Below are 13,227 nucleotides of genomic sequence, written 5' to 3' on the forward strand. Positions count from 1 at the left end.
CTACACATGGCTGCCTCTCATGAGAGAGGGCAGCACTTTTGGCCTATAAAAGGAGGCCATTTTTACACACATTTCATAGTGTGAAGTTGATGCAACAAGGTGAGTGTGAGGTGGTGAGAGTGAAGCAAGGCGGGAGCTCTATTAAGGGTATAATCCCTTTGTAAACTACTTCTTCTTTTGAAGTACTAAATCCATTGAGTGGCTGCTTTCCCGTGGACATAGCCCACATCGGGTGAACCACGCATATCGTGTGTACTCTCTCTCTCTCTCTCTCTCTCTCTCTCTACTCTATAATCTCGTGTGTGTGAAATCTATCTCTCTCCATTAAGTAATCTACTCAAATATCTATTTAGCTACGTCATATTCCCTAACACAAAGGTTGAAGCAATCCAGGTTGCTTCCCTCTATTAAACTTCATCTTTTGGCATACCACACATTTTGAAAGATACTCTTGTATGTTTGCTTTCATGGCAGGCCAATAGAAATATGTTTCTATCCCTTTTAGGATAGACTGAATCCCTCTATGCCCCGCATAAGGAGGAGCATGAGATTCATACATTACTTTCTCACCTAGTGAGTTAGTAATGCATAGTCTATTACCATAGAAGATAACCATCTTGTAGGGTAAATGGTTCTTCCTTCTTCCCTAGTGCAAGGGCTAAAATCACATCTCTAAAATCGGGATCGATAGCGTACTCATCTATCATAGAAGATATATCCTTGTGAGTTGCTATGGAAACCTCATTCACTCTCGGCTGTCTTGAGAGTGCATCAGCCACTTGATTATTCTTGCCAGCAATGTGAGCAATATGAAAATGAAATTGTGAAAGGAAATTTGCCCACCTCATTTGTTTGTCCAAGAGCTTGGTCTATGTCATGAAGTACTTAAGGCTTTGGTGTTCCATTCACAGAATGAAAGAAGTCCCCAATAAATAGTGCTTCCACGAGTAGAGCATGTAGTAGAACTGCTAAGAGTTCCTTCTCATATATGCCTAGAGCTTGCTCAACAGGGTCGAGCCTTTGACTTTCGTAGGCTATGGCGCGCCCTTCGTGCTTCCACGAGTAGAGCATGCAGTAGAACTACTAAGAGTTCCTTCTCATATATGCCTAGAGCTTGCTCAACAGGGTCGAGCCTTTGACTTTTGTAGGCTATGGCGTGCCCTTCTTGAAGCAAAACAACTCCAAGGCAATCACCACAGGCGTCACATTGGACCTCAAAAGACTTTGAGAGATCTGCAGTGTAAGCACAGGTTGAGAGATAAGCTTCTCTTTAAGCTTTTTGAAAGCATTGTTCTCCTTGGTGGACCATATATACCTAACATTTTTCTTTGTTAGGTCATGTAATGGTCCTGTGATTTGTGAGAACTTTTCTATGAAGCATCTATAGTATGCACACATACCTATAAAGCTTCTTAGTTCATGCAGATTTCTTGGATTAGGCCCTCCTTTTATTACCTCTAGCTTTGATGGATCCATTGGGATGCCATCTTGAGAGATAATGTGACCTAAATACTGAATCTCTTGTAAGAATCATTTTTCTTTTGATTAATATAAAGTTTGTTCTCTTATAAAACTTGAAATATTACCTGGAGGTGTTGCTTCTGTTCGTCTAATGAATTAGAGTAGATGATATATCATCAAAGAACACTCCAGTAAAGGTTCAGTGAGGCCTGAGTAGCTTCTCCATCAGACAATTAAATGTGGCTGGTGCATTGGTCAAGCCAAAAGGCATGACAATGTACTCAAAAGACCAAACATAGTGCAAAATGCGGTCTTTACAATGTCTTGATCAACTATCCTTATTTGATGGTAGCCACTTTTGAGGTCAATCCTACTGAAGTAGGTCAATCCCTGTAGCTTATCAAATAGGTCTTCTACCCGCGAAACAAGAAACCTATTCTAGATAGTGATCCTATTTAGTGCTCTATAGTCAACACACATATGATATGTGCCATCTTTCTTTTGCACTAATAACACTGGTGAACAAAATGGAGATGAGCTAGGCCTAACCATGTCTTTCTCAACTAGCTCATGCACTTGCCACATAATCTCCTCTTGTTGAGCTTGAGAAACTCGGTAAGGAGGTTTGTTAGGCGGTGAGATTCCTCAAAGAAGTTCAATTGCATGGTCGGCATCCCCGTTTGGGAGGTAGTTCACAAGGGATGTTTTCAATAAAAACATCTTGGAACCCCTTGAGGAAATTGGATAACTCTAACTCCTTTTGATTTCCTATATCTTCTTTTGCTAAAGCATTTGGTTCATTTTGAGAATCTTCAACAAAAATCATGTACACGGAAATAGAGCTCTTTATTGACTTATTGAAAGCTTGCTTATGTACAATGGGTACAGTACTACCCAACTCCGTAGCATCTATGTACATAACTTCTTCCTTGAACCTAAAGTAGATTTTCCTTTCAGGGAATTTAACATTGGCAGCCATGCAATCAAACCATGGTGCCCCTAGGATTACATCCTCCTACTTGAGGGGAGAGATGAAGAAATCCTCCTTGTCCACATAGATTTGGACATGGAGCCTCAATTTCCCAATTAAGGGAGTAACTGAGGCTTCTTCCCCCTTGAAAGCAGCATGGACAGGTAGGATATCTCCCATCTCATAGGCTTGGATGCCTAGCTTGGTGGCCAACTCTGTGGATATGAAATTGTGAGAAGAACCAGGGTCAAAGAGAATGAAAGCATCATGTTCTCTTACCTTTCCCCAAGCATGGCATAGAGGAGATCCTTTGTGATCAGCATCCTCTTCTTGAATTTAGACCAAGGTAGCTCTAGGTGGCTCATTACGTGTATTATTGTGGGGACAAGCATGATAGGATTTCCCTTGCTTCTCGCACTTGAAACAACGGTTATCTTTTTGATAACGCTCTAGCTCTTCAGGAGAGAGTTTTTTTTTTGCCTTTATAAACTCCCTTCTCCTTAGCTTTTTTGTTGTTGGCGCTGTCTTTGGGAGACTTTTGGATGTTGTCCTTCTCCTTAGGCTGGTTACGGTCCTTGTTTTCCGTGGGCTTAAGATTTCTCTTAGCCCCTTGTTGGAAGTTGATTATTGAAGCCACCATGGTATGGTATATGACCGCAGATATGGTGAGTGGCCTTTGGGAGTTAACATACTTCGTCATATCCTCAGTTAAACCTGCACAAAATTGTTGTTTCTGCTCTCCAAAATCCATCTTTTTGAAGACAATGGCTTTGAGGTGTAAATCCAAAAACTTGTCTACATATTTGTGGATAGATTCGTAGGGAGAGAGCTTCAAGCTTCACCATTCGGTGAGTACTTTGTCTTTGGCATCGTTAGCCAAAAACTGCTTCATGATGGAAGCTCTTAAAGCTTTCCATGTTTGTGGAGCTTCACCGTTTGCTCGTAGGCTAGACCACCATTTTGTAGCGGACTTTTGAAAATGCATGCCTACATGACGTAGCTTAGAGGACTCCATGAAGCCCTCATCTCCAAAGACCGCATCGAATATTTGGATAAAGGACAAGACTTTGTATGTAGCACCAAAAGTGTCACTGTAGGTAAGGAAAGAGATGTTCTTTCCTCTCTCTTTGAACTTTTTGAGCTTGGACGACCTCTTCCAGGCGGCATAGGATTTCCTATGGCCTCTTCTTTTAGGTGGTTCGAGAGCTGCACCATCGCTTTCTTCAGAAGAGAAAAGTATGAGGAGGATGGAGAAGAGGGTGACCTCTTTCTCGCCTTTTTCTTCCCTTGTTCCTCCTTGTCTGCACCATCACTTTCTTCAAAAGAGGAAGAGGATGAAGAAGAGGGTGACCTCTTTCTTGCCTTTTTCTTCTCTTGTTTTCTTTCTTCCCTCTCTGAATTATGGTGTAGAGAAGTATGCAGTGGTCTTCTCCATTGGAGAGCGTTTTTCCATCCGTCTTCGTGGAGCCATCTCCGTCGAGGTGGCAGGAGACTCACTTATTTCTCGTTCTTTTGGTGGGGACTCTAACGTTGAAACTTGGGTTCTCCTTTGGGAGGGAGATGCCTCATCAAGTAGTCAGTTTTTGAGCCCTTCGTATGGATCCTCCTCTTCTTCCCTTATCGGAGAGAGTCCTCTTTTGGAAGTCTCACCAAGAGCTTTCCTAGGTACTCTCTCTTCTTGGTGGGGAGTTTGGAGAATACCATGGGTGCGCAATGCTGTCGCACTTCAACTTGGAGGTTTGGGTTTCCCAGGGCTTGTTGAAGCCTAGAAACAAGATAGTTTACAAGCCTAGGGGCATCATTAGTTGCTCTTTCATTAGCAAAATCAAAGATATCAACATTCATTTCAATCTCTTTTCCCTTGTCAGCCATACTAGCAAATTTTAGATGTAAATTTCTACTTGTACTTTGGCACTTCAAGCCCTAGTTGCTACTCCTCTTTACCTTCAAAGATATACACTCAAGCATCTATACTCGTGGCTCGAATATTATTAATTGCAAGGAATAGAAGAGAGGGTTCAACAAAGCAAAGACTGCATCGGTTCCTGTCAAGCTTCTAATAGCTCAATAATGGTTAAACCATTAGCAAGCCCTGTAGGAGTCCATTATTAAGACAATAGCTCTCGACGGTATCCCTCTTAAATGCATAAAGCAGGCGTGCTTCAAGGATGAAAAACCCCTATTCTACTTACGCTTTTGCAATTATTAACACCAACCATTAGTAGCAAACTTGAGGACCTCTCTTCTTGAGCAAGAAAAGAGAAACCAATATTGATACCAATGTAACATTTAATGCACTAGTAACTTGTGTGTACTGGAAATTGATAACATAGTGAGCATTTCATTAAGAACAAGTTCCTAATGAGCATAGAGAGAGTACTTAATTTGAGAAAGCAACATAGCAATTTACACCTAGCTAATTTGGCATTGAAAATACTTGAAAAGAGAGAGAAATAGAACAATTGACAACAATTCAGGACCGGATTTACATGGAGCCGGTCCCCCCTCCATAAAGGCTTTGTATTATAGCTTCTCCCATCAAAGGAGACTTTTTTACAATACAATTCTTGTGTTCCTTGACAAAACTCATTGGTGCAATGAATATGGAAGTTTCATGCACCAAATTATGCTTGAAAAACACACCTAGTGTCCCTAGCCTCAGTCCCAAGACCTCACACACCTTCAAAAATGGTGAGAGCTAGCAGGGAATGAGGATAGATTGAGAAAAAGAAGATGTATCTTACAAGAAATGAGTATTATCCTCACGTAAACATTCTAATAGCATAGATTAGCTTAGTGATTAGCATGGTAGAGGAGATGAGCATGCCATTGAATCTTGGGTCTTGGTTAGATTTGCATTCCATAGCCAAGAGTTGTTGTTGTAGGCCTCTACTTCTCAATGCTTGGAGAAGGAGACGGAGTTCTTCTTGCACACATGAGTTGTGTGTGTGTGTGTGTGTGGCAAAGTGTTAGACTAAAATGCAGCCCTCTCTCTCTTCTTGGTCAACCCCTCATGCAAAATACTCATGTTGGACTCTTATTGGCTCCTACAAAGCTTAGCCAATCACAAATTAGAAGCATAATTGATAGCCTTGTGACATATGTCCCCCTTTCCCATTTTGTGAGAGATTTAGGTAATTAAATAATTCAATTAAACTCTCATTGAACTTCTTAGTCTTCTGGCCAATAGGAATCAGGCAAGCCATTGGGTTGTTGGATGCTCATTGGACCCCTTGGTAGACAGTCCAATAGTCTTCTAGGGAGATTAATTTCTATTAGTTCTTTTATCAAGCATTTTTAAATTGATTAGACTAATTTTACTCTAGCCTAATTCTCTCATTGGTCCACCTCTATGGCCATCCAAGAGGAATTGAAGGAAAATTGGGGGCAACTGGCCTAGGAGCCTACCATGTGTCCATTCTTCCCTTTGGGGAGAGCTTGGGAGTGTGTGTGTGTGTGTGTGTGTGTGTGTGGTTCTCTCTCATTCCCTACTATTAGGGCTTGCCCCCTCCTTCCTAGGGATGTGGGAAGACTTTTTAGTCTTCCCATGACCATTCAATTTTCCCCTACATTGGCCATTGGACAATACAATTAAATTTAGGAACTTTAGCCTATGGAAGTCTTAATGGAGTTGAACCTTAGGTCGTTTAAGCCCCATTGAAGTACATTGCTCTTTTGCAGACTATCCCCCTTTGGATTCCTATTTTCCCTCCTTTGGATCCCTGACAGAGACCGGTCTGGCAGCCTTACCAATATTCTAGCTTTTACTCCCCTGGTACTTCCCCATATTAAATGGTCAGTTTAACATGAGAAAATCATTTCGGAGAATTAGGTATTAGTTTTTATGACATAGGATGTTTCCATAAGTAGTCATCCCTCAAGAAGTATCCATATGCCTTCTTTCTGATCTTTTTTAATTATGCTTTTGTCCAATCAACCTACTTTTGTAAAGTACTCACGTAGTGACCTATGGAACAACCATTCATCCTTGTAAAACACCTATGAGAAGGACTCAAGTGAAGATACAATGCATATATCATTACACTTTGCATGAGAAGTTGTGTAGAATTTTGTACCCACATCTTCTCTCTCATCAATCATATCATCCTCATCTTCATACCTTGCTTTTGAAAGCATATCTACCATTGGATTATCTTTTCCTGCAATGTGATTAAATTATGGGTTCAAGGACTTTATATAAGCAAGCATAGCAATGTCAGGACTAGAACAACTTGCAATCATCCCTATAAGTGGTAGGCAATCAGTATCCACAATTACAAATGGTCCAATCAAGTACTCTTTGTCACACTTTAATGTTGTAATTACTCCCCATAACTCCCTCTTTACCTGTGGATATTCTCTTTGGTAAGATCCTAGAACCTTGGCCCCAAACCTCACCACATACATGTGTTTATCTTCATCATCTTGTCCTGTTTCCCATCCTATCCCTATTGGACTAGTTTCCATTGTCACAATCATTGATCTTCTACACTCATATTTGACCTTCCTCAAAGTTGACCTTCCTCAAAGTTGGTGAAGATAGTAGGAATTGCTTCAACTTTTTCATAGCTTTTACGTATACAGTTTTCCATTAAAACCTTTGGTTTTCCGATAGCAATTGATAAAGAGGATCTACAACATGTGCATAATGTGGAATCCATATGAAATAGAAGACACATGCGCCTAAAAACCTTCTCATCTCCGTGATGTTTATGCATGATTTTTTCATCCTCTGTATTGCATCCACTTTAGTTGGACAAGGTCGACGGCCATGAGGACCACAATCAAAACTACTTTCGTTTCCCAAACACTTACCTATGCCCAAATAAGGTAAGCATTATGGAAAATTTGGACTCTCAAAGGGACCCTATAAGGAGGTTTGACTTTGCCTCTCTGGTCCAAAGTGGGGAACCTGATGAAGTACATAAACGCTTTGTCAAAACCCTATCAACCAACATATCATTGGAAAGATCTTAGAAAGCAGGTTCAAAATCCCCAATCTTTGACAAATCTGGAGTTGATTTGTAGAAGTTATGGCCTCCCAACTGAAGTTGAAATGTGAGAAGAGATTCCATTTATAAGACGGAGTTGTCACATCAAAAAATGAAATCTTATGGAATATAAAGAATTTGATGGCATGCTATATATCAATGGATAGATCTTGATGAGTACATTCTAAATCCCAAAAGGTCTGACAAGTTTTGATTTCATTTGTAAAAATTTTACTGTGCACCCATTTTGGACAAGAGAGAGAAAGTCAAAGTCTTTATAGGGCCCCTTTGAGAGTCCAAATTTTCCCTCATGGTTCACTTCTTCCGGCCTTGTTAAAATTTTGTCACAATCATTGATGTGGCTTGCCACGTACTTGCGACCCTCAAATCTAGAGCCTCATCTTTTTTGGTTATGTCTCATCCTTTGATCGGTACGTCATCAAGAAAGGACATTGTAATTTGAGGTATGAAGTCACGCAAGACTTTGTTCATACCATTCATCATGTGTGCAACCAAGCTGGTTGCTCCCTGCGATAAGGTACACATCCTCACCAAACCTAATGGTGTCCTCATGGAAGTCAAATCCCTGCTTTTCATTGCTAGTTGGAACTAATCATACCCTGAGTACAAATCCCCCATAGAATATATTTCCCTTCCTGCAAATGCCTCTGCAAACTCATCTACAATTGGCCATGTACCCATATTCCCGATTGTGACTTTATTGACAGGTTGCATGTGTTGGATGAAGCGTAGAGCTCCATTTTTCTTTGGTACTATGAACCATCTATTTGAGTAGGGATCACATGAAGGCTCCAAAATTCCCATCTTTATCTCTTCATTGAGTAAGTCTATGAGATTTGGCAAGAGAGCTTTTGTCACTAGAACTGGTCGTAGATTCCAAGGTACATGAGGCACAGTGAATATTACCATTGGTATGTCTATAGAAGGATCCACACACCTTATCTCATGCATCTTAAATGCAAAAGCCTTTCCATGTTTGGAGAGCATATGTTCAAAGCATTTCCTTTCAACCTGTGTCAGGAGTCATTGCTTCCAAGTTTTAACATCTTCAATGACTCTTACATAAACTTGTGCCCAGTTCCTTTTGGATCTCAGAGACTAGGTTGCAAAGTGGCATGCTTCATATTTTCCTTACAATTTGTAGGCAAAGGCAATGCCACTGGTTTCACCTTCTTTGCTACAGTCTTCTACTTTGTCTCCACTTGCACTTTTGGATCTTTTTGTGCATTGAATCACTCCTCATCTTTGAAAGCTTCAATGATTCTATACATGTCCATAGAATATACTTTTATTTATGTCATTTCCATGTTGAAAACTAGAACCTGCTATAGCATTGAGATCAGCCATAATATCTACGAAAGAAACTTCTTCAAGAACACCTAAAATGTACTCATATTCATCAAGTAAATCATGTTATTTATATTTTATTTGTACACTATTTACATGTTGTTTTTGTCCTTTCTTTAAGTCTTGAATCATTATAAAAGATAATGATCCATCCTTTGCTATTAGGGCACCTATAAAAAAACTTCATCTCCCTTTGGATCGGGCGAGTTCTTCTGTTTGAGTTATGGTGAAGTGGTTGAAGTGTTCAACAATGGCATTGAAATTTCTTTGAATGTTTGTTTTGTAGTAACAAACAGCTCCCAAAGTGACATCTAAATGCTTTAGCCAGGAGAATGAGGTTTTGACCATAGTGTTCAACAATATGGCAACATGGTTATCAAGGGATGTAAGGGTTACCTTATTTCCGTCTCCAAGAACCCTTTCGTCAGTTCTTTATTGACATTGACAATAGTCCAAGAGACTGGTTTTCCAACCTCAGGCTACTCCAACTCAGAATGTGGTTAGTCTAGAAGATATGTTTTACTACTTGGCAATGCGCTCCCAAATATTAAGAATTGCCAAAGTTACCAAGAAGTTTGAAGCTCTTGCAGTTGTGATAGAGAAAGAAAAACTAGAAGATAACTATAGACCACTTGTCGCGTGGGAGGTCTAAGAGAATACCCAGTCATGAGAGTTAAAAGAATATTTAAAGAGTTGGCTCCAAGTCACCGGCAATATTGTATTGAAATCATAAATATTTATTTTTTTATGAATAAAAAGGACATAGACTTAGTTTTGGTTCACATGTGTACTAAGTTTTCTCTCTCCTTGTCTTGGTTTTAGATGGATCTTCTTGATTGTCTTGATGAACTCCCGAGTGATTTTGCACGAAAGGTCTTTTTCAATTACGTGGTTGGATTCACTCATTGGAGAGTTGAAGTGGTTCGAGCTTCAAAGGGGGCTAGAGATTACCTGGTTTTGAATACTTACGTAGCATGAGAGTTGTATGTTGAAGCCCAACCTGAACATCGAACACAAGTGCCTGATAGGCATGTGACCAATCCACAGCTCTGGGTCAAGGAAAAGATCTAAGAAGGCGACGTCAAAGTATAGGGATATGTTCTTTACCTTAACCTGTGTTTGCATTTGGACATGCCGAGTCGAGAGATCATTCTTAGTAAGAAGGTCCTCATGCTAAACCAAAGATACGGCTTTTGTAAGAAAGTCACAATCAGAGTTTGGAAGAAGTCAAATGGCGGCAACCGATTCTATTATATACCTCAGGACTGGTTCAATAGAGTCTACAGACCTATTCTTAAATACAACCCTCACAATGTCACTATTATCTTTGATTACTATGAGAAGCCTAGATGCATTAGTGACTTTGCTCAGGCACATCCAATGATAGTGAAATCGAGTAGATATTTCTATAGAAATCATGTAAATGAACGGCACGCTCATGTAAACTGCTTTAATGCAATATCACCCACGGATGTATCTCGAGGGGAAGAATGGTATGAAAGGGAAGACATGAATCTTAGTGCATAGGTTAAAGTTCTAAACTTTGAAACTCGAGATGTGAACAAATATAAGGGTAGAACCTTGATTTTAGGAACCAAAAATTGGTTCAAAGGGCCTTTCGTATTCATGTATCTTATTAAAGACCCTATGTGTTTTTTTGGCTCTTACGGTTATAAATATTTGATTTTTATATTATTCATATTGTTTTGAAGTCATAATATTCGAGTTTAGATCTTTTGTTTTACCATTCTAACTAACTTGAGTGATGGGATGTGTGTGTAGATGATTGACACCTTACCTTGAGGGATATGGGCGAATATACTCCCTTGCCTTATGGTGGAAGAACATCTTCAAACATGAGTGGAAGTGCAACGAATTGTCACTACCATGCATAATGGGAAGAGAATAAAAGGTTACTATCCAAAATTGTATTGTACCTTCTGACCTTGGTACCATTACGCTGCAGGAAACCCCGAGTTTAGACCACCTGAACATAAACCCTCGTCCATTGGGAGTATCAAATGGATCCAATCCAAGTAGGGAAAGGAGATCATTGTCACTAACCAAATGTTGTACACCCGTTGTACATAAATGTTTATGAACTTACTCTGAGACCAACAAAGGAAACGTGGATAGCTAAGAACATACTTCCCTTAGTAATGGTTACAGGATGTTTCAAAATTGTCATGTTCAATGTATGGGGCCGTCAATGCTAGGCCAATGACCAACATTCCTTTAGTTTGGTACTTTGGAAGTTGTTCTTTGACTTGTTTGGGAAGTCCACAATCCTCACCATGTGAAAATTCTATACAATACCTATCACAGGTCCCAATGTCTCACAAATTGTGCAAATATACACAACTCTGATGGATGGGACACACCGGACGTGTTTCCAAAAGACTCTGCTTACTTTGACAACTACTTTGATTACAAAAAGGCAATAGTTCACAGCAAAATAGGAGTACTTGTAATCAACTGATCACTTGCTCAACAGTGGTATGATTCACACGCTAATGAGGAGATGTTTCAACCAAAGATCAAAAAAGATTATTGGGATCACCCGATCAATATACTCAAAGAATGGGATAGCTATGATCCATTGGTGGATGGATGTCACAATGGCTACTACCGGGTGCATTATGTCAGAGCTATTAGGATTTATTAGAAACTTTCAAGACACTTTGTAGATTTTTGAACCCCAAAGTTTTTGTGATGTAGAAATTGGTTTAATTTATTTGTTATCCTTTCTCCTACTCTCTCTTTTATCTTATTCTCAACCGTCTATTTTATTTGACTTAAAGGACTTCAAACGGAGTAAAATATTGTACTAAGAGTGACCTTGGTTGATATGGTGCAATACGTTACCATGCCTTCTAGAGGAAATGCGGCTGCTGCTAATGTCAATGCACTTATTGCTCATCAACATACCATCATTGATAGAGACATTGATGCTATGCTTCATAAGTCTCAACCTGGAAACTTTAGCAGGGAAGACCAAGATATAGGCAAAGTTCTTGAAGATTGGATTGAGTGCATGGATGTTTGATTTGGCTCATTCGTCTACAGGGAACAAAGCTATTATTGCTAAGTTCAAATTAGAGAAAACGGCCAAGCGTTGGTGGAGAGATCATTGCACAGAAAACAATGTTAATTCTAATGCAGCAACTTGTTATTATCTTAAGATCCAGCTCAAGAAGAACTATCAAAACAAAGTTGATCATTCATACCAGGATTGGTGGACAATTATGAACCTACGAACTTCAACCCGAATCGAAATTTTTGGAAATTTTAGATCTAGACCGTCTACAGCTCACCGTCTACATCTCAGAGGAACTTTAGTCAGTAGAACTTTAACCTGACAACGTCAAAACCAAGGGAGCTTTAGACGAGGGAATCCACCTTTTGTCCGGAACAGACCGCCCGCCAATAACAACAACAACAATGGGAGTATTAGCCATCAACCTCGTCTAGGAGGAGGAGAAAATCAAAGGCCTCAAGGAAGACCTCAAGTTAACAGAGCTCAAGGTCCTAGAGCCAAAGGAAATCAAGAAAATGCGTATGTTCATGCTGCAATTGAACATCAGAGAATGAATGGCCAATTTTTAGTGATTCAAACCCCATCTGAATATCAAGGTAACCCTTATTGATTGATTATGGGAGTACACATTCTTTCATATCTCCTAGGTGCATCAAAAACCTCATTTTTCCTGAACACCCCGATACAGACCTTACAGTGGAATTAGCTACGGGTAGGAAGGTTAAATCTTCTACTTCAGTGGGTAACTTGAATTTTGTTTTGGATGGTCACAATACTTCTGCAAACTTCAAAGTCTTACCCATAGGAGTCTATGATGGAATCCTAGGAATGGATTGGCTTAAGGCCAATGATGCTCACATATATTTAAAGATGCTTCATTGAATTTTGAAAATGACCAAAACTCCAGGGTTACAGTTACTGGGAAACGAGGAAAATCAAAACTCATACCGGTGAACTTTACCAAACTTATGAAGACTCATAGGAAGAATGAAATGATTTGCACAATAAAGCTTAATTCTAAGGAGCAGAAGTTAGATTCACATGAACGTGAATGGCTGAAAGAATTTGATGATGTATTTTTGGAAGAGCTTTCAGAGTTACCGCTTAAGCATGATGTGGATCATGTAATAGAGCTTAACCAGTTGCCCGTAGGCCATACAAAATGTTGGTACCTGAATCTACAAAACTCAAGGAGCAACTGACTCAACTTCTTGAACAAGGCTTCATTCGACTTGGTGTTTCTCCATGGAGTACTCTTGTTCTCTTTAATTAGAAGAATGATGGTACTCTACGTCTTTGCATTGATTATCATGGATTGAATCAGGTAACATTCAAGAATAAGTATGCAATACCGAGAATTGATGAGTTGCTTGATCGATTACATGGAGCTTCTATATACC

This window comes from Adiantum capillus-veneris, chromosome 10 (assembly GCF_014529385.1).
Source record: "Adiantum capillus-veneris isolate H3 chromosome 10, ASM1452938v2, whole genome shotgun sequence".
In the NCBI taxonomy this organism is placed as follows: domain Eukaryota; kingdom Viridiplantae; phylum Streptophyta; class Polypodiopsida; order Polypodiales; family Pteridaceae; genus Adiantum; species Adiantum capillus-veneris.